Below are 25,996 nucleotides of genomic sequence, written 5' to 3' on the forward strand. Positions count from 1 at the left end.
GCAAACAGGACTGAGAGAAGGTGACCGGAGGTGAGGCAGGTCTCTGGCCTAACCCAGGTCCTAGCCCCAGCTGCCCTGCAGAACCAGCCAGCGGCGACCTCACATGCCTCGGAAGACTCACGGGCACCCCACATGCTATAGAATCCCCCCAACGCCCACAGTCGCTCAGTTCTGACTCACACCCGCCCTTCCATGCAAAAGACCCGAAGGAACAAGAATCCCAGGCCGAAGCTTCTAGTATTGGGGCTGGAACGATAGTACAGCAGAGGGCATTTGCCTTACATGCAGTCAACGTGGGTTCGAATCCCAGCACCCCACATGGTCCCCTGAGCACCGCCAGGAGTAAATCCTGAGTGCAGAGCCAGGAGTAACCCCTGTGCATCACCGGGTGAAAAAATTAACAATAAAAATATAACACCATGGAGATGTGCAGACTGGGGGCGGGGTGCAGAGGGAGACCTCCCAAAGAGTGGCCCAGAGTGAGCATAACATCCCCAAAGATTCCGTAGGATGGGTCCGCCAGGTCTGGGGTGCAGCCTCACACTTGAGTCTAAGCCACCCTGGTCAGGATGTCCAAAGAGTCCTCAGAAAAGGACCAGAAACTCTGCATTGGAGCAGAGTAGAGAGGATGATTCAGGGGAAGGAAAGCATTAGGGGGCATCTTTCGAACTGCTCAAGGGCCCAGGTGACTGTTCAGAGCGGGAACTGTGTCTGCCTGCGGACAGCTAAGCCGGCTCCTGCCCAGCCCTGCCCAGCCCCGAGCACCCAAACAAAACATTCATTTTGAAAAACGGCGTATTACTACAGAGACACCTCTAACAACTCCCACCCGGCGAGGCTCAGGGGATACCCCTGGCTCAGCACTCAGGAATTATTCTGGTGGTGCTTCGGGGACCATATGTGATGCCGGGGATTGAACCTGGGTCAGCTGCGTACAAGGCAAATGCCCTCCGAATGTATATAGCTCCAGCCCTTGCAATTCCTCTTTAAAAGCCCCTAGGGTCATAACTGGTGGTGTGTGGGTCCCTCCTGTCCTGAACCCGGGGCTCCCCAGGTGATGCTGGGGCTCTAGCCCTCTAAGCTATCTCCACACCACCCAGAATTCCGTAAGTAAAGTGAAAAAAGTAAAGGCCCGCCCGTTGTTCGTCCATTTGCTCGAGCGGGCCCAGTAACATCTCCATTGGAGACTTTGTTGTTACCTTGTTTGGCATATTGAATACGTCACGGGGAGCTTGCCAGGCTCTGCCGGGCGGGCGAGATACGCTTGGTAGCTTGCCGGGCTCTCCGAGAGGGGCGGGTCGGCCATGTTGGCTGCGTGCAACGCAAACACCCTGCCACTGTAATATCACTCCAGCCATAATTCCGTATTAAAAAAAAAATTTGTTTACGTTAACCACAGGGGCCGATGGCACAGCGAGGCCCGGGTTCTTTCTCTTAAGGTGCTGCTGAGACCAACATGCTGAGGGGAAAGGGTGCCCGGAAATCTGGTGATGCACCTGCGTTCTAGAAAGGTCGTGTCTTGAGACCAGCAGCAGCAGTACCACAAATCAACTCACACACCCAAGAAAGCAGGGAAACGCGGTCACATCTCAAACACACCTGCACAAGCTTCCAATGGCAGAGGGCGCAGAGGGCACAGACAGGCACCGGAAGCGTTGGGGAAGTGCACGGGTTCAGGCTGACTCCCTGGCTTGGCACTGGGGGTGACACTTGGCGGGGCTTGGGGGACCGTATGGGGTGCTTGGGAACGAACCCGGGTCTGCCAGGGGCAAGGCAAGTGCCCTACCCACCTTACTATCTCTCTGGCCTGGTACGCTGTTTTTAGAAGACATTATGAAGCCGATGTGTTTCCCCCTTGCATCTTCCCCTTCATTCCAGTATTTATTTTCCCTTTCCCTCCCTTTCTCGCTGAGGCTGAGGGACGCACACTCTAGATGGTGGTTACCCACTTGGGGGGTGGGGGGTCTCACTCGGCCTGCCAGAACTCCAGCCATGCCCAATTTTCCCTATTTCCAGTGAAGAATATGCCATAGGAAAAACATCTGATTGAAAACTCACATAAATCAATGCTTTTGGGTCTACAGATACTCTTAAGGGACTCAGCATGGAGAAACCTCACCGCACAGAAGATAGAGCCAGAGTTCTGGCCCGGGCGCCCCTAAGAACCAAGCTGACACTTCAAATGAGAAATTTTTCAGAAGTGCTCCCTGTCATAAAGATAGTAAACAAAACATATAAAATCATATTTGTAAACAAAAATCCACCTTTCAGAAAAAGACAACATTTATAAAAGAAAATGTCCCGGGGACCCCACAGATAGTATAGTGCGAAGGTGCTTCCCAGGCATCAAAGAGTCAAATATGGACCGCTGGGGACCACCAAGAGTAATCCCTGAGCATCACCAGGTGAAGCCCCAAGCAAAAACCAAAGCAAAGCAAACAAATAAATATGTGCTGAAAATAACCAGTAGGAAACAGGCTGGGACGGGCGTGTGGGAGAAACAGAATTTCCCGCACACCCTGCACCCAGCCCTGAGGTCACACTGCAGAACCTCAAGAGTTTGAATGAAAAATGTAAGCAATTTTATTTCAAAAATGAGAATGTAAGAAAAGAGTCTTCAGGTCTTGCCAAGACTCAATCAAGGGGAAAGGCGGGTCACGAAAACAAAATCACTCACAAACCTACATTTCTTCTGCAGGCACCTGGGCAGCGGCTGCCACTCCTCGAAGTGGGGACCTGGGAGGATGTGCAGAAATTCCTCGATTCTGCGCCAACCAGGCTGGGAGAGCAGCTGGCCAGCCGCATGCTGAGGGAGGCATAGCCGAGATGTCCGTGGGGTTCTGCGGGGGATTCGAGAGCGACACCTGGAGTCAACCAACTCCTCTCTGCCAATGGGCCATGGGATCTCTTTTTGTTTGTTTGTTTCGGCGGAGGCCATACCCTGCGGTGCTCAGGGCTCCCTCCTGGTGCTGCACTCAGGGATCACAACCTGGGTTGGCTGCATTAAAGGCAAACGTCCTCCACGCTGCCATCCTGGATTTGACTTTGGGGAGGAACACAGTGTGCTCCAGCCTACCCTGCTCAGCCCTGCCATCTCCACCCTCTACCCAATTTCCCAATCTCTCTCTTCTCTCCTTCTCTCTCTCTCTCTCTCTCCCACCCCCGCCCTTACAGCTTTATGGATCAGACCTGGTGGTGCAGAGCTGACGCATGGCTCTGCCCTCACCTCTCCTGGCCCTGAGTCCTGTCTCAAACCAATCTCAGAAAGCTGCTTGGTAACCCTGTGTGCTGGAAGGTGCCAGTGCCCGGCAGCACGTGCAGAGGGCATGTGCGTGGCCAAACCCCAGCACCGCTGGGTCTGAACATTCAACTGTCTGCCCGGGAAAGATTCCATCCGACCCCCACAGAAGAAAAACTGTTCATCGATTTGGTGAGAAACTTCTCCTATAGAAACTTGGCCCACAGGGGGGAGGGAATGTGGAGAGCTCTAAGCCCAGCCAAGGTACTCTCAGGCATTCTTCCAGGGGGCGAGGCCCCAGGGCACAGCCAAGCCCAAATCTCCCAAGGGTGAGAGTGACAGCCCCCAGCATCACAGTCACCCCCAGTCTGAAACCCCCCCTCTCTCACAGTGACTCTGAGTCCAGCAGCCCCAACTGCCCACAGTGAGTCAGTTGTGTTGGTCCCCAATCCTCTTACTTGAGGCTGGCCTTTTCCCTGACCAGAGGCTTCCTTGAGTCCAGACCAGCCTCCCCCGCCCTGAGGCCTAAGTAGACAAGGGCCCCCGTTTCCCACCCCCCAGCCCCCATTTTCAAAGAGCATCCCCCAAAAAGCCCCTCTCAGTCCTGGCTTCTGCAACGGCAGCGCCTTCCCACCAGCAGGATGCCACACCACTGGGGAAATGTGTGTGTGTATGTCTATGTATGTGTCTGTGTGTGTATGTTGGTCCGCATGCATGTGCGTGAAGGCTCAGCTCGCCTATTAGATGGCGTGCATGTGCATGCGTGTGCACGAAGACTCGGCTCACCTGCTCATTCACATCGTCCATCCAGAGGCGCAGGGTCTTCCGGATGGTGGGGTAGCTGTTCCTGCCCCACTGCTGGGGCCGCAGCAGCCCGGCCTTCTCCAGGTTCTGTAACGTCAGGATGTGCTCGTAGCCGTATGTCTGCCAGAGAAGTTGGGGAGCCTGCTAGATCTCCCACTTCCGAAGAGGGAGCGAACATTTTCATTCTCATTTTGATACTATTGATTTTGAGTCATAGCCGGCAGCATGCAAGACAAGTGCCTTACCCCTTTCTAGCTCTTGGTTTGTTTGTTTTTTTTTGTTTGTTTGTTTGTTTTGCTTTTCAGGTCACACCCGGCGATCCTCAGGGGTTACTCCTGGATTTGCACTCAGGAATCACTCCTGGCGGTGCTCAGGAAAACGTATGGGATGCTGGGAATCGAACCAGGGTCGGCTGCGTGCAAGGCAAACGCCCTACCCGCTGTGCTATTGCTCCAGCCCCTTTCTAGCTCTTTGGACCCCAGATTTTCACTTTAAAGTCAGAATGCATGGGCCCAACGTAAGGAAGATAGATGACAGTGTACTGAAATAACTGAGTAAGAAAAGGAGGCCAACCACACCTCCTGACGTGCTATTGTCCAGATGTCTCCTTTGTTTTGTTTGCTTTTGCCCGCCCCCCCCCACTTCCTGTGCTCAGGGATCAGTGCTGGTGGGGCTCAGGGAACCCATATGGGTGCCGGGGATCGAGCCCAGGTGGGCACATGCAAGGCCAACTACATTTTTAATAAATTTCTTCCTTGGCAAATGAGTCACTTAGAAACACTGACCTGGAGAATTTCTCTTTTGTAATAATCCAGAACCTTCTGCTTGACCCCACTGTTGCACACCGACTGCAGGCAAATGAGCCTGAGCACCTTGATGAGTGGATGCTTCTGGGCGATGCAGTCCTCCATGTAACTGTTGACCTAGAGTCGTGGCAGATTCATGTGTGAGAGCCGGGTCTGGGCCTGCAGTCCTGGGCGTTCCCTGGCCCCTGAGAGGCCCAATCAAGGAGAGGCTGGAGATTGGCTCACGCTCCTGCCCACACTCCCTGGACAACCTAAGCTCCAGGGGCTACGGGCGGGTGCAACTGTCCCACTTGTCAGCGACACCTGAGCAGCATCAGTAAAGTAGCAGGGACTGTGGGGAATTTGGGCGCTTGCTTGCTGCAAGTGAGAATGCGGGATTTATTGACAGGCAGACAGGAAAAGGGATCATATAACCCATGCTCTTAAATAATCCCTGATGGGCTTCAATAGTCTTGGGCTTCAGGGCTGGGTCTTGTTTCTCTGAGGACAGCAAACAGCAATGGAACACATGCGCGCGCACACACACACACACACACACACACACACACACACACACACACACACCACGCCCGGTCAACAGAAACCTATCCCTTGGCAGAATCTCTTTCCGCACATTTTGCACTGTTCTGACAGGTATTTATTTAGGCCAGACACAGGAATCAAAGCGATTCCTTTCCTACCTCGAGTTCTGTTTGCCAATCTCGTTAACTATCGGCTAAAACAGTTTTAGTGTTCACGTACCTGATCAGTGTCTATTCCAGACATAAACTCCTGCTCGACGGTTAACATATCAAAGAAGTCTTCAGACGCTGAAACATAATTAACACACGAGCAACTCAGAAGTGGGATAAATGCTCATTTCTCCCAGAGGCATGCAAAGTAGCAAGCAAGTACCAAGTTTAAGTCATCACCAGGAAGGCATATTCCAGAACAGAGAGGCTGACGGCCTGTGCCCCGAGGTGCGCCTAGACACAGAGCCCTAGGGCTGGGCCCTAGCAGCTTCCCCTTCACACTAATTAAAGCAATTTCCCAAGGGCATTTTACTTTGGTTACACTGGGGGCCCCTCCCGGTGGTGCTCAGGGATCACTCCTGGCAGGCTTCGGAGACCATATGGGACTCCAGGATCCAACCCGGGCCGGCTGTGTGCCAGGCACTGCAGTACCGCTCCAACTCCAGCTCCTCGCCACATCAGACTGAAACCAACCTCAGCAAGTATTGCCAGGTCTGGCGAAGCAGTGCTGGCGCCACCCAGAGCCTGGGAGAGTCCTGCTGCACCACCTGACCCCGCAGAACCCAACAGTCACACTCGGAACATTTCTGTGAGGACACAGCGGCTGGCACAGGGAACAATGCACAAGTGAAAAAGTAGCCGGGGGGCCCCCCCAGAAGTAGCAGGGAGCCAGTGACACACCCTGAGCCTGAGCCCGGGACAGGGCACTCACTCGTTACGTCCCTGATGAGCTCAGCGATGGAGGTGTGGTTGGCCAGGGAGCCCCGTGTCACCTGCATGTGGGGTAGCTGGGAGACAATCTGCTTGATCTCGGCCACCGTCTTGACATTGTGCCTTTCCTGAGGGAGGGGAGAAGGTCACGACAGTACTGGGGACAGCACTCAGGGCCTCGCACACCTGTGTGTGTGCGTGTGCGCACACGCACACACACAGATACATGCACACACACACACACACACGCACACACACACACACACACACACACACACACACGGGGCATGCCCCAGACACAGCCAAAGCAGTGCTGGGAATGCACCCAGGCCACCCACCCTCCCACGCCCCCCCCACACACACAATGTGCCCCAGCTCCAGCCCTGGTTGCCAAGAGTGCATTTTTAAGAATTTGGGTCTTTGGGTTGCCCAGGGCATGTTTGAATCACGTGCAAGGCAGTGCCCCGGCTTTCCTCCTGGCCTGGCACTCAGGGATCACTCCTGGCATGCACCGGGACCACATGGAAGGCTGGGGAGTGAGTCCAGGTCAGCTGCATGCAAGGTAAGCGCCTTACCTGCTGTGCTATCACTCCGGCTCCCCCAACTTAATTTTTAGTGTGAGAAATGGACACAAAACGAATTAGGCTATAACCAGATCCCACAGCCACAGGAAAATAGAAAAGGCAGGTTGGTGGGTCCAGGTACTGCGACAGCCACATCCTGCAGCACTGGGAGACCATGTGGACGGGAGGGAGCCCAGGGCCCACGCAGGCCACACCTGACACTGCATGGTCCCTGCCAGGGATGTGGAGCTCAGCAAACTGTGCCTTGAAGCCACAAAAGCTAACGCTCGTATACCCTGAGACCTCAACAATAGCAAATCAAGTGTAAAACGTTTCCTGGGTCCAAGCTATACAGTGGGCCTTTGCTTTCTGTATCCACAAGGTGGCTCATTCCTAGAATTCTTCTTCCATGAAACTTTGTTTCATTGAAAAGGGCCTTTCCCTATCTACCTGCCTACATCACAACCATTATTGCCATACTGGTCCCTACTCTATCCTAAGCATCCTCTGTCCCCTACACGTGTGGTTTATTCCAATCATTGACAAGGCCTCCTGGCCTCCATTTTTCTAGCCTTGGATATCAATCTCGTGTGTGTGTGTGTGTGTGTGTGTGTGTGTATTATGGGCTGGAGCCATAGCACAGCGGGTAGGGCGTTTGCCTTGCACGCAGCCAACATGGCCGACCCGAGTTCGATTCCTCCGCCCCTCTCGGAGAGCCTGGCAAGCTACCGAGAGTATCTCGCCCGCAAGGCAAAGTCTGGCAAGCTACCCTTGACATATTCAATATGCCAAACACAGTAACAACAAGTCTCACGATGGAGACGTTACTGGACCCGCTCAAGCAAATCAATGAACAACGGGAGGACCGTGACCATATATATCATATTCCACAAAATGGGTGCTTACTTATATTTGTGAAGGAACTTGGGAATCATATCCAGCAGTGCTGAGGCTCCTCTGGGCTCTGCTCAGGCATCACTCCTGGAGGGGATACTGGGGACCCTATGAAGTGCCAGGGAAAAGAATCTGGGTTTGCTGCTTGCTAGGCATCAGCCTTGCCCCAGGGCTCTCTCTCCAATCTACAGTTTACTTACGTACAACGTAGTATTACAGAATACTCACAGTACGATGTAATAATATTTGGATATCCTGCAAAGTAACCATGATTCATGTATAGACCGTTTGAATTCCCTACCATAGATTCTAAGGTCAAGGACTGCTATTGGGTATTATGAAGGCTGAAAGTAACGGTCCTACTCAAGTTCTTTTTCCAGAAATCTCAACGTGAGGACATGTGCTTCAAACGTACAGGAGTTGGTGCTTATAAGCATATTTGGTTCTGTTCATTTTGGGTTAATAATATAGCAATGTCCAGTTCTTTCCCAGACTTTATGGATTGACGGCGTTTGTACTGCTTGGTGTCCTTCATTTTTGTTTTGTGAAGAATCACTGAAGGCATTCATTTTAAGGTATATTGACTAGGAAGCTTTGCAATAATGCAAGAAAGGTTTTGTTTGTTTTGGGGTTTTTTTTGCTTTTAAACCTCACCCAGTGGTTTTCTTTTCATTTTTTATAATTTTATTGATTGAATCACCATGAGAGCAGTTACAAAGCTTTCGCGTTTAAGTCTTGGTCATAAAATGAAACACCCGTACTTTCATCAGGGCCCATTCTCCACCACCAAAAACCCCAGTATAGACCCATCCCACACCCTCCCCCTACCTGTAGAGGAGATAATTTCCATATTACTCTCTCTGCTTTGATTACATTCAATATTTTGACACCGGACCCACCATTATTATTTGGTGCTCAGATCTGCTGTAAAGGCAACAGTAGACAATTTGTTTTCTACTCCTGGTTATGAATAACATATGACATCGCGTGGCTGCAGTAGTGGCTGCGCGATTTTGAAATTCCACCATTTTAACCATTTAATCTGGAGGAATTTCTTGCCAAAACCTGCTGGGTTCCAAGATGAAATCAGCAGCCAGAGAGGCCGTTTGTGGGTGACGACTTGGGGTCTCGTTGGGGAGGAAAGGGCCAGCTCCACCCACATCCCGTGAGGCCCTACGTGTCTCGTCACTGTGAGCCCAAACCTGACTGTCCAGTGGCCTCTGGAGGATGGCGGCCAGCGGGCTGCCAGGGGGAACGGGCCAAGGCACGAAATCTATTCCCACCTGGGGTGGCCCAGTGCCTATAACTTACTTCAGGGACTGGACACATTTCTGCCAAAAGCTCTTGGGTTTCGAGATTTGTTTCTGAGTCTCTGGGATCATGGCCGTTAAGCAGTTCAATCAGGAACCAGAGAGGCCATGCCTCCAATTATATAGCTGGACTGGAGGTGGTTTGTGTCTGTGTCTCCCACCTACCTAACTTTTGCCTGTTTACTTTCTTGGTAAACTCTGCCCCACGTTTTTGGGGTCTGGCCCAAGGCACAGCAGCAATTTGGGGGTACCTGGACTGCTGATGCACTCACCTCACAGGTACAGAGAGACCTGCTGGTGGCACCATACCCCCAACCCAGTGCTTCTTACGGTTTACTCCTGCCTCTGCACTTAGCGATTGCTCCTGCCGGGGCACAGATGACTGGATGGGATTCCTGCGATTGAACCCAGATCAGCCACATGCAAGATAAGAAACCTACTCACTGTACTACCTCTTTATCCCAAGATAAACACTTTTAAGAAAATGGTATACAGGCACAGAGCAATAGTTCAGCTGGGAGGGCATGTGCTTTGGCCAATCTGGCTTCAATCCCTGACGTTCCGTATAGTCTGCCCAAGCACTGTCAGGAGTGATTCCTGAGTGCAGAGCCATGAATAAGCCCTAAGACATCACCAGGTGTGGCACAAACATAAAGAAACAAAAAGAAATTGGTGTATCAGAATTCCATTGTAGAAACTCTTTGACTTCTTTGACTCTATAGTTCTTGATTGCTAGCCAAAAATCTTTTATAAATAAACCGGAGAATAATCAGTTATCACTCGCAAAAAGGAAATAATTTTATTCAAGTAGATAAAGAACATTGTTTGCTCTAATTTTAATACTGCTTTACATAGTTTGTGAAACAATTTCAATCGTGTTTATTACTCAAAATGTCAATGGATTACGATCTTTCACTGGTGAGACACTTGATAATCTCCAGAGGAAAATACATCAAAAGCATATATACAATTATAGAAGTTCTTATAATCCATGTAGCCCTGATGGTACATTATTTATCACGTTTTACAGAACTAGAAAACATTCAAATGAACATAAAGAGATTCAGACTGGATGATAAACTTCTGATGGTTCAGGGCTTTCATTTATTTTTTTCTGATACGAAAATCCAAAATTATTAATGTTGAATTTCTCATCATACATTCATCTAAAACCACAGTGGAAAAATGTAAACTTTGTAAAGACAGTAAATTGGTTATTGTAGGTGTTTCACAAGTAGCTTGCTATCTAATCCAGGAACTGCTGGAGATTTCTGCAGAGTGCAGAGAATGAGGTGGCCGGGCCGAAGTTTTTGTTGTCGTAATTGTTGAGGTCGTCCCCGTTCCCTTTGAGAGCCGCCTCGGACATCATCTCCACTTTCATGTTGAGGTCCTGATTCTTTCTTTGGAGGTCCACAATCACGGAATTCAGGAAATCAATCTGTGTTCAAGGAGAGCGTGAGACGGTGAGCCATCTGCGGGAGCCATGGGAGCCCGCAACAGAGGAGGCTGGGCCCCGCTTCCAGTCCCCGCCCCAGGGTTGGAGTCAGCCAGAGCTCCCCTTTCCCTTCCTGAGCGCAAGCTCCCGGGTGCCCAGGGAAGACCCCAGGAGGAGATGCTGGTACCCCTCGGTTCTTCTCAGAGCAGGGAGTCAAGAGGGGTCTTCCCTCTCCTACAAAGACAAACTCACTTCTTTCAAATGAATGGGGCGGGGGGAAATCCCACTTTACAAAAGCAAGCATGACTGTAAGCACAAACATTCATGTTTCACTTGAAAACTGGCAGGCGCGTTGGGTCTGAGTGATAGCACAGCGGGAAAGGTGCTTGCCTCGCACGCAGCCAACCCAGGTTTGATCCCTGGCATCCTATAGGGGCCACCGGAGAGCAGCCAGGAGTGATTCCTGAGTGCAGAGCCAGGAGGAAGCCTGGAGTATCGCCAGGTGTGGCCCCCAAAGGAAGTGTAAATAAAACCAGAAAAACAGACTGATTCTTTTTCTCCCTCAGGGCAAGTTCTGATGGCCAGTCTCTGAGAGTGCCCAGGCCATCCCACACTAGAGCCAAGAAACGCAGATCTCTCTTCCTCCAGCTGAAAACAAAACAAAAGAAAACATGGAAATGTTCAGTTCCCAACAAACCCATACAGGGTCCACCTGCACAGCCCACATGCAAAGTTCACTTCAGCCCACAAGTGCCCTCCAGGGCCACCGGCTGTTAAGTACAGAAGTGCAGGAAGTGAGGGTGTGCGGGAACCCCTCAGGGCACTGGGACCCAGATAGTCCCCTTCCTCGGAGAGGATTCAAACGATAAAGCGCTGCAGACCCGGGTGGGATGGAAGTGGGGTTGGGGAAGGAGAGACATCAAGGAGGCCCCAAGGCTGACTCCTGCTGCAGGCCAGACCCGAGCCTGGTGATGGTAGGTGCGGGCACCGGACTGCAGCCAAGTGTGCAAACCCCGGAGGACCACACCCAGCTGTCTCCCTTGACAGGAGCAAGAAGCAGGAAGGCAGCCCAGAGGACCAGACTCCCCCAGCTCTGGGCCTAGAGCATGCGCAAAGAGGCTGGAAAAGCCACATGCTGGTGGGCGTTTCCGTTTGCGACTGAATCTTCCTGGCAGGGAAGAAGCCCTCCAAAGTGGTGTTCGACTCTGGCAAAGTGAAGATTTGCCAATTTGATGGGAGCCCGAAGCCCAGGTTCTGGGAGAGCAGCAAGAGGAAGGGCATTGGAGGGCTCTGGCAAGGACATGACCCCTTGATTGAAGGGATGTGTCCTTGTCCATGGGGCCTCTCACTCCTTAAGCATCACCTCTTGTGCTGGGAGCGTGTGGGGGTGGGGTTCCGGCAGCATGTGCGCGGCCCCTGGTTCTCATGGGCGCCAGGGGAGCACAGCCCCTTCTTCCTCAGCTTCCCTCTTTTTGGCTTCTGTTATTTTAATGAATCAATTAATTTGGGGAGGGGGTTTTGGGGTCACAATCCGGCGTTGCTCAGGAGTGACTCCAGGCTCTGCACCCAGGAAGTACTCCTGGCGGTGCTTCGGGGACCATATGGGATGCCGGGGATGGAACCTGGGTTGGCCTTGTGCAAGGCAAACAGCCTACCTGCGATGCTATTGCTCCGGCATCATTCTCGGATATTTCAAATGGTAGATATTCCCCGACTCTTTTGAAGCATACACACATATATACATATGTACATGTCTGTGTATGTATACATGCTTATCTAGAACCTTTGTGGGTAGTCAGTTTGGTTTGTTTGGGGGCCACACCCGTTGGGGTAGGGAATAAACCCTGGCTCTGTGCTCAGGGATCACTCCTGGCTAGGGTGGAACAGCTCAGGCTGTCAGCAGTCACTCGAGCCCGGGAAAGTGGGGCTGTGAGTTCAGAGGGCACTGGCTCACCTACAACTGCACTCAGGAATTACTCCTGGCGGTGCTCAGGGGACCATATGGGATGCCGGGGATTGAACCTGGGAATTCGGTGTGTAAGTCAAACGCCCTCCCCGCTGTGCTATCACTATGGCCCAGGATATGGTTTCTCTCAGGGCTGAGGCCGGGCCTACACAGCCCTGGTCACTACCATCACCCACCTTACTGTGCATCATCGCATTGGTGTTCCTGGTGTCCTCCAGGGAGGCCAGGGCCTGCAGGGACGCCTCCCGCTCGGCCAGCAGCTCGGTCTGCTGCGCCTCCAGCAGCGCCTGGTCTTTCAGCAGCCAGTGCAGCTGCCGCTGGAGCTTCGTGACCTTCTGGCCCAGCAGCTCCTTCTCAGAGCCAAGGCTGTTCAGCTGCTCACGCAGGGCCGACTCCACGCGGGCGGCCTCCTCCTTCTCAGCCGTGAGCTCCTCGATCTCTTGCACCAGCGACTTCTGATCCCGAGCCAGCTCCTCGTAGGAGCACTGCAGCTTCTGGATGATGTTGTCCTTGTCCTTGGCCAGGGATAGGTTCTCCAGAACCAGCTTCTTGACATGCTCCTCCAGCTGGCCCCTCTCCTCCAGGCCTTTGTTACACTCGGCCACCAGGCTGCTCTTGCTCATCTGCAGCTCCTCCACCAGGGCCTGCAGCCCCAGCTTGGCGACCTGCAGTGCGTCCTTCTCCGCGCCCACCCTCTGGAGCTCCTCCTGCACCGCCCTGCCCTCTACCAGAACTTTCTCTTTCTCCGCCTCGAGGGCTTCTCGATCCAGCCGCTCCTGCTGGCAGAGCTTCTCCGCGGCCCACCTGGCCTCGGTAACCTTCTCCTTATCCATGCGAATCGCTTGGTTCAAGAGCCAGAGCTTCCTCTGCTCTTCCCGCAGCGAAGAGTTTTTGGCCTCCGCTTCTCTGAGTTTCAATTGAAACCACCCTCTCTCGGACTTCAGACAGAGCTTCTCCTTCGCCAGCAATTCATTCTCTGACCTCAGGGCCCTGCGATCCTCTGACATCAGCTCCATCTCTTCTTTGGCCGAGCTTAATAAGCAAGTTAAGGACTGCAGAAACAAAAAGCGGGAAAGAATGGAAACAAGAATGAGATCAAGCAGGCACACGCAAGCCAAGCACTTCATGTGGCCTAAATACCAGAAATGAAAATGGCAGAGTAGTCTTACCTGCACACGCGTGTATATGCGCACGCGCACACACTCACACACACACACACACACACACACACAGACTCAGGATGGAGAGGCTCAGACACAGTTAGCTTCTTAGCGTCAACATAACTACCTGCCTATTTTGTGGATGGGGGCCCCACACCTGCTGGTGTTCGGGTCTCGCTCAGGGTTCTGTGTTCAGGGATCACTCCTGGCAGGGCCGGAGGACGGGATGCTGGGGATCAACCCCAGGTTGGCCGAGTACAAGGCAGCACCCTACCCATTCTACTATCAGCCGAGTTGATTTTTGAAGTGCCGTCTGAAATGATTCCTGACAGCTCCCCAGAACGTGTAAGTACAGTTGGATCTTGACATTGGGGCATAAGATTTTTCCCCCCCCTTCAATTCTTCTACTATAAAATCCATCACTCTGTCCTAGAAGGGATGCATTCAAAAACTAGTTTTCAATACAATTCAAAGAACTACAAAAAGTATTTTGTTTTGGAACTTTGTGCAGGAGGGGAAGGGAAAAGCAACCACTGCTTGTCAAACGATTTTCACAGGGACAAACAGAGGCAGGAAATGGACTTAGTCCCAAAAGTTATACACTTTATAGAAAATCCAGACGAATCCACCAAGCTTTGGAGACTGAAGCCAACAGTTTTTGCTTGCCAAACACAGTAACAAGTCTCAAAATGGAGACATTAGTGGGCTCGCTCGAGCAAATCGATGAGCAATGGGAGGGCAGTGTTTTCAGTCATTTGGGAGGGGCCCAGGGGCTCCAGGAGGACTGGCCGCACACGGGTCAGGGTCTCCCTCACCTGCTCTCCCTGCCCGTCAGCAACGGGTTGTGCGTTTTCATTTCTGAGTCTCAATGCACACCACAGTTGAACCGCCATGTACTTTCCAGAACTTTCTGCAGCAAGGGCTATCTTCTCTGTCCAGCTCAGCAGCCATGAGCCGCATCAGGCTACTGGTGTGTGCTGGGCAGCTGACCGCTGACGGCCATGTTACCGGAATGGGACTGACCTGAGCATGCACACGAGGCTGCTGGCCACAGAACTGGGCCAGCAGGTGGTCCAGAGAGGAGACGTAGCCCTGGCTGCGGTGCGTGGTGGAAAGCGGCCGGGCACCAACACACACACGGGCCACGGCCGCCATCAGCCGCGGCGCTGCCCTGCGCCCACCCACCTTGGCCTTGTCGGCTTGCGTCTTCAGCTCGGCCACCTCCCGCAGCAGGCTCCCGTTCTCCGCCTGCACCGCCTGCAGCTTCTCCTTCGCCTGCAGCAGCAGCTGCTGAAGGGCCTGCGGCGACTCCTCGTGCTGCCCCTGGATCTCCACGCTGGCCTTGGCGAGCTCGGCCTGTAGAGCCTGGCACTGGCTGCGGCTCACGTCCACCTTCTCCTCCTGTGGGGAGCCGGGGACCACCGTCGGCCGCCGGCCCCCTGCCCGCTCCCAGCGCACACACACACACACGAACAAACACGAACACACACACACAACGCAAACACACAAACATACACACACGCACACACACGGCCCCTCTGCTCTGCTCACCAGCATGCACACACAAACACACATGCACACACACGCGCGCACACATGGCCCCTCAGCTCGGCTGCTTTCGTTCAAGTTCTCCTGAAGACTACGAAGCGCTAGCCCCTTCCCCTGCAGCTCTTCGGCCAGGCTATCGGACTACCAGAGTCACAAGGATGGAGTGAATGGACCAAGGAGACAAACAGGAACGGGAAGGGGAAAACAAAACAGAAAACACGTATGAGAAGCCCATGACCCAACACAACCCCGAAGAACAGAGGCGTGAGGTGAGCGTGATTGCCTGAAGCTCACGAAGCCAAGGCCTTGGCGCCGGCAGTTCTGGTGATGACTATCTAGTGGTTATTGAAAACGGCCCAAACAGAGGCGTTTTCTAGACCTAACTTTGGCGTGACCAGAAAATAAGAAAGCCTATGAGAAAGACTGACTTTCCAGGGGCGGGGAGACGGCACAAAGGGCTGGAGTACACACCAGGCCCGAGTTGGAACTGCAGCACCACTGGGCGAGACTGAGATCGGTCCACAAGCTGCAAAGCCCCACTACTGCTGGGCGCGAAGACCCCAGAGCCCAGAGCATGGCTTGGCGAGGAAGAAGGAAGTAAGCAAGGGAGGAGGAAAGCTAAGGATAGGAAGGAGGGAGGGAGGAAACAGGGAAGAAAGGGAAAGGGAGGGGAGGGAGGGAAGAAAAGGTTATCTTTTTTTTTCCTTTTGGCTTTTTCGGTCACCCTAAATGCTCAGGAATTTCTCCTTGGATGTAACCCGGCCAGCTCACCGAGAGTATCTCGCCTGCACAGCAAGCCTGCCAAGCTCCCCGTGATGTATTCGATATGACAAACACAGTAACAAGTGTCACAATGGAGACGTTACTGGGTCCGCTCGAGCTAATCGATAAACAACGGGAGGGTAGAGACAATGACAGTGACCCTATGGGATGATGGAGATCAAACCAACGTGGGCCGCGTGCAAGACAAATGCCCTTCCCACTGTACTATCACTCCGGCCCCCAAGATTTACTTTCTTGTAGTTTCTTTTCTGTGACTTTAAAAGTTTGAGGGGTTTCAATATGAAATTTAAAATGAGGAACCTCTAATCCCCTAGACAGCAGTCACCCGAACTTGACGTTTGTTACATCTTGATGCGAACAAGTGGGTCAGCTATCCCCTGCTCTGTCCTAGGAATTGATTCCATTTGTTTCAGCCGGTGTTTCTAGAATGTCAGCCAAGGAGTCCTGAGTCCTGAGAGGAACTCCCGGGGATCTCGGGGCCCTTCTGTTATGTCTGTCAGTCCTGTCTAGAAAGCCCACAGCCCTTCCATCTTGGCCAACAGAGAAGTTTCTCCAACAAAGTGACCAGCGCGGGGGGGGGGGGGGGGGGGGTGAGGGCACGTCCCTGCCACCACAATCCTATAGGAGGAAAAGGGCATCTCTCGGGGCTCCTTGGTGAGAACTGCAGCTTCCTCGGCTTGGCCCAGATCTCACTGTCTCGTCCTTCCCCAGGGTCAGGGCTACCATGAGAGTCCATGCCTGTGGCCAGCAGGGGGCCATGCTGGAAGGCGGACTTGGCCCAAGCACCTGTTAGAGGCTGAAAGGGATGAAATCTCTGCAGGACTGCGCGGGGGCTTGTGCTGCAGGGAGGGAGGGGCTGGCAATGAGAAATACCAAGATGGGCCACGTCACCAGCCTTGAGGGAGCTCAGAGGCTCAGAGGCATCGAGCACCAGCTGGGAACTGAGGCGCCTCGGGGAGAGGAGGGCAAAGCCCGTCACACAAGCAGGTGGTCAGCAAGGTCAGGGAAAGACCCTCGCGGCCTGACTCGAGCCCAAGTGTCTGGGCGAACTCGGCGAGTATGCAGCGAGCCCAAGAGGTGGGGGGCAGAGGTTTGCTCTGGGGGCTCCTATCTTGTTTTCTCACTGGCCTCGTGAAGAATTCTCTGTTTCAGAAAGACCCCAGACGGGCCCGATTAGCCGGGGCCAAGGCTAGCACGGCATCCAGGTGCTGGGGACCAATGACAACCCCCGAATCATGCCGACTCCTTCTCAGTCCCCTCAGAGGGAACCGCACGGGACGTGACCGGGAGACCTGTCAGCACCAAGCCGGAACACAGCGGTGAGCAGACTGACACACAGCATGCAGGGAGCGAGCGTGGAAGTGGGCGAGGGCGCCCGAGTACCAACCTGCAGCTCTCAGCCCGCTTTGCATTCTCTAACTCCTGAATCTGCCGCTCAGCCACCTGGAGCTGCTGCCTGAGCTTCTCCATTCCCAATTGACCTTCGGAACTGGCCTTCCAGAGCCCATCGAGCTGCAAGAGCTGTGCCGTGGCATTGGCCAGGGCCTGGGCTTGCTGACTACACACGGCCTTCAACCCGTCCAGGTGCTTTACCTTTGTCTCCGCCTCCTGCAGCTTGTTCAGGGCGTCCTCCATCTCCACCAGGTGCTGGTCCTCGATCTGCTCGAGCTTGGCCAGTGCTGCCTCCAGGCTGTTCTTCTGCTCCTGGGCCGTCCTGAACAGCCACGACCTGAGCGTCTGCAGCTCGGAGGCGTGCGCTGCACGCTCAGCCGCCTGCTGGGCCTTCAGGCTCTCCACCTCCTGCTGGTACTCGAACTGTAGCCTCTCGATCTGCATCTTGAGCTCGGCCAGCTCGGCTGCCTCGGCGCCCACGCCCTGGCTCACGGATGCCTTCGGCTCGCCCATGGCCTGTTGGTGCGGGGTGATGGCCGTCTCCAGCTTGGACTTCCTCAGGGCGATCATGTCCGCGTTCTCCTTGTTGGCATGGTCCAGCTTGGTCCTCAGGCACTCGTTCTCCTTGGCGAGCTTCTCAGAGGCCGCCTGCAGGGACTTCACCTCCTTCTGGTGGGAAAAGAAAATTTCCATGAACTTAAAACAGGAAGGAAAAGAAGCAGAAATAGAAATTTTTCTTTTCCAAACTGACTCTTTGCTTCTTCTTGTTTTAAGGAAAAGCTTCCAAAAAATGGGGTTCTAAAGGATTTGATTTGTGCTGCTCGACTGAAAATCAAAGCTGAGGCAAAGGCATAGACCCGACTGTCAGAACGAGAGAAAAACGCTCATCAAGAGCAGCCTCCAGCCCCAAGGAGCAGAGATGTGTCAGCCGGGCCCTGCCAGGTGCATGACCCCAGGTATCCCTGTCTGATTCGGAGTCTCCAGCAGAAGTGGTCCCGGCGGGGTCGGCCAGGCCGCCCCGCATCCTTGCCTGCACCCTGCAAGCCTCCGGGACCTGCCCGGGCTTTACCTCCAGGTCCCCTTTGGTGATGGACTCCTCCTCGACTCGGAACTGGAGGTCTTCCACTTTCCTGTGGGGGAGAGGGAGACGTTGTGAGGGGCGTCACTGCTGCCCCCCATGAGGGCCACCATCTTGTAGATGCGCCTGACCCAGCCCCCGGCTCCACACACAGGAGGGCTGAGAGAGTCGGGGAGGGCCAGAGCGAGAGTACAGCAGGCAGGGCGTTTGTCTTGCACGTGGCCGGCCCAGGTTCAATTCCCAGCATACCACTGTGGACCCCGGAGCAATGCCTGGAGTAATTCCTGAGTGCCGAGGCAGGAGTAACTCCTGAGCATCGCTGGGTTGACCCAAAAAGAAAAAAAAGAAAGTCAGCGAGTCCCCTCAGCTTCGAGCACTGGGTGGGACCCGCAGGCTACAGGAGGAAGCTAGGCCGAGCCAACGCCAGGTTCAGTGTCATATCAACCCTTTCTGCCTCGCAGCTAACAGAGGTAGTTACAAAGTGACCAGCGGCGCCTGCCAGTCCCTCCCAGCCAGCGCCTGTCTCCACATTGGGAAAACAACTGAGCCCCTGGGGGAGAAGCAGCCAATGACTCGGGGGCGGGGGGCGGGGGGAGGGGCTCCCAGTGACTGTCGAGTCAGCATGTGGAGCTGAGGGGCTGAGCCAGGCACTGGCAGTGCCCCTGGGCACCACACTGCCGGGAGCCCACCTGAAAAGGCGGTCTCGGCCAGCACCCCGTGTCCATCTGTCTGCAGCCAGGCCTCAGCCCCGCGTCCGTCTGTCTGCAGCCTGGCCTGAGCCCCATGTCTGTCTGTCTGCACCCCGGCCTGAGCACCACGTCCGTCTGTCTGCAGCCTAGCCTGAGCCCTATCTGTCTGCTGTCGTGCCCCATGAGTACTGTGGGTTTCCTCCCGCCTGGGACTTAACCACAGGGACTCCCACAGGGCCCCACTGGGTTAGGACAGTTCCTTGCCACCCAGCACAGGTCTCCTGAATACCAGGCCACGTGGACACAGCAGGGAGGGCCGGGGGTGGCTTGGCTCCACTGAGCTCCCCACCCAGCCCTCCCGGTGAGGCCGCGCTCAGGACTGGGCACCCGTTGGTTTCTGGTTCTCACAGCCCTGGAAGGCCAGGAGTGCCCCACCCGAGGGAGCCCCCAGCTCCGGGCACGGCCTCACCTCTTCTCCTCCTCCAGCTGGTTCAGCAGCTCCACCTTCTCCCAGTCGGTCGCTTCCAGCATGGCCCGCAGCTCGTCGTTCTTGGCCTCCAGCTCCAGGACGTGCTGTAGAGGCAACGGCGCGTGAGTGGCCTCGCCCGCCCCCAACAGCCCTCTGGGGGCTGGCATCGCCACCTGTCACCACGGCAAGCTGAATGCATCTCCCACCTAAGCTACGGCATTTCTGGAAGGCCAGAGAGGAACCACACCACGAAAGCACCGGTGCGGACAACTCGGCACTCCCTAAACCCCCACAGGGCGAGCAGAAGGCGCATGCGATCAAACCACGCGCCGGACGCCACCGCAACGACGGCAGACGGGGACCCACGGCCTCTGCCTGCACCGCCTGCACCAAGCTCGCGCCCAGCCTCTACCGCAGGCGTCTCTCGGCCCCGGCACTGCCGTCTGCACAGACGTCACCTGGTCGTGCCCGTTCCGGCCAGCGCCAGCTCCTGCTCTATCTCCCCCATGTGGCTCGTGGCCTTGGCCACCTCCGCCCGCTCTAGGTCCCGCTCGGCCAGCAGCTTCTCAATGTGCTGCTGCTTCTCCTTCAGCGCCTCCTGGAGGGCGGTGGTGCCAGAGATCTTGTGGGCGTAGCGGAGGAGGTTTCTGGCAACTGCAAAGGAAAAAGAGACGTGAAGGGGATGGGGCCGGCCGACACGGGCATGCTCGCGGTGATCCTCAGCAAAGCACATGGAGCAGTGCTGCCTCCTTGCATATGGGCCAGCAACTCTCAGCAGAAACGTCTTGAAACCTTCCCGAAGATCCTTGGACGGGACCTGGGCTCCACTGACCTCGGGCCTCGTGGGAATCCAGAGACTCTTCTGCAGAGCCGGAGGCAGCCCCCTCCACAGCCCGCTCTGGCCTGAGCTTCCTTAAGGATGAGCCCTTGGCATGAGCTTGAGGCCAGCTCCAGCATCTTCAGCCTTGCAGGTCCGTCAGGCAGCCTGTCCCTGGGCAGCCTGTCCCTTCTCTCTTCCTCTTCCTTCCAGCTCACCTCGCTCTCCTGGGCACCGCCCCATGCCTGAATAGCAGTAACCAGTGACTCTTGTCTCTGGGAATGGCCCCGTGACCCCGGGGGTCACTGGGTGTGACCCTATAAAAGACCCCTGTGCCATCTGCCTTCGAAAATGGGAGATGAGAGGCTAGAATGATAAAGTTGCGGGAAAGGCGCTGGCCTTGCACGCCGCTGACCCGAGCTGGATAACAGGTACCCACCCCATAGGGTCCCGAGCCCACCAGGAGTGACTCCTGAGTGCAGAGTCCAGAGTAAGTCCTGAGTATTGCTGGGGCATGGCCAAAGTCCAGGGGAAAAAAAAGGAAAAAGTGGTGGGTTCGAATGTGTGAGGGCTCACGCCCAGCGAGCAGGACAGCAAGGGCAGCTCAGGGAAAGACCAAGCACAAAGGGAAGGAGAGAAGAGGCAAAGACAGTGAGGAGGGGAGGGGAGTGGGCTGAAGGGCTGCGGGGACCGGGGGTCCTGTCCGTTCTATCCTGGGCTCATGGTCGCTCATGGTCGCTCTGCAGACCCAGATCCCTCTCTGCACAACGGCCCCTGCAGGAGGGGACAAGGCGGGACCTGATCTTCATTCTTCGGGCACATGGTGGCGGGGGCTGCAGCGGCGATGGCCAGGACTTCCGCTCCTTCTGCCCGGCCATCCCTGTTCCATCGCCCTGCTGCGGTCCAGCCGCAGGTTCTCTTGCCGCTTCCCCGCATCATCTGAGCTGCTGCCAAACGCCTCCTGACCGACGGGCCCAGTAGGGCCCAGGCTGTCCACTGCTGTTTTGCCTGCTGGGAGCTCTCGAGCCACCTGGTTCTGTCCGGAGAGCGGGATCATCCTTGCCTGTGCGTAAGGACCTGGCCGTGATTTCCCGATACACTTCAAGTATATCTGGTCCGATTAAATGCCCTCCCCAGGGCCAAAGAGTCTGTTGGGAGGGGTAGGGGAAGGTGCTTGCAGAGGTTCAAGATCCAGCACCATCAGGAGTGACCCCACCCCCCAAGCAGAGAGCCAGGAATAAGCCCTGAGCACCCCTGGGTGTGGCCCCAAAACCAAATAATAACTAAAATTTCTAGGAGCACACGAGCTCTCGGGCCAGCCATGTGCAGTGCTCCCGGGAACTGCAGTCAACTCGGATTTCAAGGGGTGGCTGGGAAGAGCTTGCCAGCCTTGGGGGTCTAACACCAAGACCCGGGCTCAACCCCCCTCCACCGGGAGCAGCCCCCAAGCACCATGCCTGGAGTCCCTGAGCACTGCCAGGTGAACCCCAAAGAGCAAAAATAAAAACTAAGAAAGGCGGGCGGCGGTGTTCCCTGAGCCTCCTGGCCTGAGCGGGTGGGGCAGGCCAGACGCACGCGCTTCCTGGGCCCGAGACAGCTCCCTCAGGAAACCAGCACAGGAGCGATGGGCTTCTTTCAGCCAACTATGGAGACGAGACTGTGAGGTTCAGGCGCCGGAGCAGGGAGAAAGCAGCACCCCTAGCATGGGGGGAGGCGCGTGCTGAGGGGCTGGGCAAGGTCGGGGCCACGAGCTGAACTCAGGATGCTGATGCCAAAGCCTCTGCTTTGCGCGTGTTTTGTGAGGCCCCAGGCTCCATCCCAGCAAGGCCAGGCCTTCTGTGGGAGCCTGGTACCTCAGAAGAACAACTCAGCCAACAGACGAACAGGGAGGCCTCCACAGGGCACGCACGGACCCGTGTGCATGTATGTATGCGTGCATGTATGTTCCGGTGGGCATATCTACACGCACCTGTGTGCATGCGCGCGTTGTGTTTATGCATGTATGTGCCTGTGTGTGTATTCCCATAAGCCTGTGTATATACGGTATGCACTACGTGTACATGTATGAGTGACTGTGTGTATGAACGCTTGTGTGTGCACTTATGGAATTATATTGTCGAGGTATACTTTCGTGAAGTCACACAGAATCTTTCTATATTCCTGTCATAGACGCTAACGGTGATGTTCAGTTTAGGAGTGAGCTCCACCCTGCATAAAGATATGCAAGGCAGGGACCAAAGAGCTGGAGAGCGAAGCCCCAGCGCTGCCCAGGCTCAATCGCGGAGGCCCGCCAGGAATAATCCCGAGCACAGAGGTGGGAGAAAGCCTTGAGCTCTGCCAAGTGTCACCCCAAAACAGAACAAAACAAGACAGCGGGGAGAAGCTGGAGATACGTCTCAGGCGTAGGGCTCTTGCTTGGAGGTGGGAGGCCCCGGCACGACCCCAGCACTTCAAACGGCCCCTTGAAGCACTGTAGGGTATGGCCCACAGTCAAGCAGAAAAACAAAACCAAATTCCACAAATGGGCTGGCTCGCGAGGGAAGGAGAGGGGCTTCTGAGTCTGCTCCCCTCCTAAATGGTGAGGCGAAGGGAAGGAGGAGTCGGACGTGAGGATGCACGTGGGGCAGGAAAACCTGGTGGTGGTCGAGCAAGACAGGACTGGCCCCAGGCCTGTGCCCACGGCGCGTGGCCTCCTGGCTCCAGTTCCCGTGTCATCTGTTTTGTATCTTCCGTTGCACACACACTCACTCCCTCCTCTTCCGCATCGAGGGTCAATGCACGGAGCAGAGGCAGCGGCAGGAAGCGCAGCCCCCAGCAAAGTCAGCCCCCCGGGACACCCTCTCCATCGTGGGCCCGTTTCCCTGTGGACAATATCTCAGGGCACCCTTGCATATTCAGACACACTTTAGTGTTTATGACTCAGATAGACGTGAGGGGAGAAGCCACGAGGCCCCAGCTTTGAATTGCGGCACCGCAACGGACAGAAGTCGAGGCCACTCTGCATGTGGACAGCGGTGCAGAGGGACAGGAGGGAGCAGGGAGAGACGGAGAGAGCAAAGAAGCAAGATGAAGGGCCAAGCGTTCCCCAGAGTCTCTGGGTCCTGCTCTGACCCTCAGGCGCCCCCTTCAGCTACCCCACTTCATCCCTAAGGTGGCCTGAGGCCAGAGAGGAGCCCTGAGCACCCCAGGAAAGGCCCATCCCTGCTCCTGTCACTGGTGGTGGCTGGGAAGCCACTCGCCTGCCACCCGGAGCTGCTCAGCCCACGTGCTCCTGCTCCACCTCTCGCCCCTGGGGCTGTGGGAGTCTGTGGGGGCCCGAGCACCCCGCAGTCGTGGGGGGCTGCTTACTAGTCCCGTGCGGCCGGGTCTGCTGCTCTCGAATGAGGCCCCGGAGCTGACAGAGCTGAGCGAGGAGGCCGAAGGGCTGCGCTTCAGGCTGGTGGGGGTGGTGGCCATCACACACCTCACGGCGGCCACCCTGCCCTTGTCCGGCGTCGTGGACGGGAAGCCGATCTTGGTGACTTTGTGAATGGGAGCAAACAAGCCATACTTGGGCTGACACTGGAAGTACCTGCGGACAACGAGGAGCGGGGGACAAAAACACCTTCGACAAGAGACACAAGCGCCGACCCAGAAGTCCACTGAGTCCCACAGTCTCACACCCCCACAAACGAACACACTCCCACAGCCCCACATACCCACACACTCATACCCCAACAAACACACTCACACACGCACCCCAAACAACACTCCCACACTCTCACACTCCCACCCCAACAAACACACTCACACTCACACCCCAACCAACACTCCCACATTTCCACAGCGCCACACTCACACTCACTCCCCAACAAACATCATACCCTCCACCAGCCCACACTCACACACACTCACAACCCAACAAACACACACACACCCCAACCAACACTCCCACACATAACCACCACAACCAACACACACTTACACTCACACCCCAACCAACACTCCCACACTTCCACACTCTCACAGCCCAACAAACACACTCACACCCCAACCAACACTCCCATACTCTCACACTCCCACCCCATCAAACACACACACTCACACCCCAACAGACACTCCCACATGTCCACAGCCCCACACTCACACACACTCACTCCCCAGAAACACACATACTCACACCCAAACCAACACACACTCACACTCACACCCCACCGACACTCCCACACCCACACACACTCACACCCCAACCAACACTTCCACACACCCACAGCCCCACAGTAACACACACGCACACCCCAACCAACACTTGCACGCTCTCAAACCAACACTGACACGCTCTCATTCCCCCACAAACACGCTCACACCCCCACCAACACTCTCATGCCCACGCCCCCACCAACACTCTCACAGCCCCACACTCACACGCTCACATACACACTCCCTCATACATTCACACCCACACTCGCTCGCATGCCGCCCACCCCCACCACGCAAACCAAGGGCGATTCCAAGCAGGCTCCCCGGCATCTGAAGGGCCACAGCAGGCCCGGAGGGTTCCTGCGGCCCGAGCACAGCTGCATATGGGGGCCCCAGGCTGTCCCCACATCCCTGCAGGGTCCCTGAGTGCCACTGGAAGTGGCCCCGCCTAAGAACCAAGTGAAGTGGCCTGCAGTCCCCTGAGCGCCTCCCGGGCACCGTGCATGGCCCCAGGCTGTCTGGGGGGGCAGGGGGACCCACCTCGTTCCGGCCACGGCACCATCGTTCTTGCCCAGTGGCTTGTCCAGCTCTACGCCGCACCAATCCCCCTTGGCGAAGTCCGTCTCCCCGAGGAAGCGCACCACACTGGCCTCCATGCCTCCCACCTGCCGGAGGGATGGAGGGACGTGGGTCAGGCACCCTGGACTGCGCACAGCGCCCCCACCCCCGCAAACGAACATTCTGGCTTCAGAGTCGGGATTTCCTGAAGAAACCCCAAAGGTCAAAGTGCCATTTCCCCCCGCAACCCCTACAGGGTGAGCAGACGCTGCTGCTCAGTGTCCATGCAAGGCAGCGGCATTCACACCCACTCGCTGTCACCGGTGGCCTGGCTGACCACACCCCCGGGAATCTCTGACCCAGGCCAGCCACCTGGTGTGGCGAGGGGGTCGCTGCCCCATGGGTGTGGGAGCGGAGCACTGGCAACCCCACCGCTGGAGAACAATTAAGCCAGAAACCAGCTAAAGGAAAATGACTGTTCTCGTATCTTAGCAGAGTTCGATCTTCCAGTTCTCCTTCACTATGCCTTGGCTTGACGCTTGGCTCCCGGGACACAGAGCAAAACAGAATCACAGCGCTGGACACTGACGGGAATGCTGACAAACAGGGCTGGAGCACCGGGGGAAGGGTGCTTTGTGTGCGACCTCCCTGTGACGCCCCAAGCAAAAACATCGAAAACCAGAGAAATAGAACCGATTTCCACCTTTGTTCATTGGTTCGTTTTTGAGTCACATTCAGAGTGCTCAGGGCTTACTCTTGGCTTGGTGTTCACGGATCACTCCGGGATGTGCTTGGGGGACTGTACATGGGACCGGGTCAGAGGCGTGCAAAGCATGACCCCTCCCCACGGCATGACCCCTCCACC

General features: G+C 55.5%; 1 pseudogene; it reads right to left on the minus strand.

The window, feature by feature from the left end:
* Positions 1-2,710: 2,710 nt before the first annotated feature.
* Positions 2,711-25,996, minus strand: part of LOC130024577 (vacuolar protein sorting-associated protein 33A-like) — a 174,966-nt pseudogene continuing 151,680 nt past the window's right edge.

Source organism: Sorex fumeus, unplaced genomic scaffold, assembly GCF_029834395.1.
Source record: "Sorex fumeus unplaced genomic scaffold, SorFum_2.1 ptg000029l, whole genome shotgun sequence".
NCBI lineage: Eukaryota > Metazoa > Chordata > Mammalia > Eulipotyphla > Soricidae > Sorex > Sorex fumeus.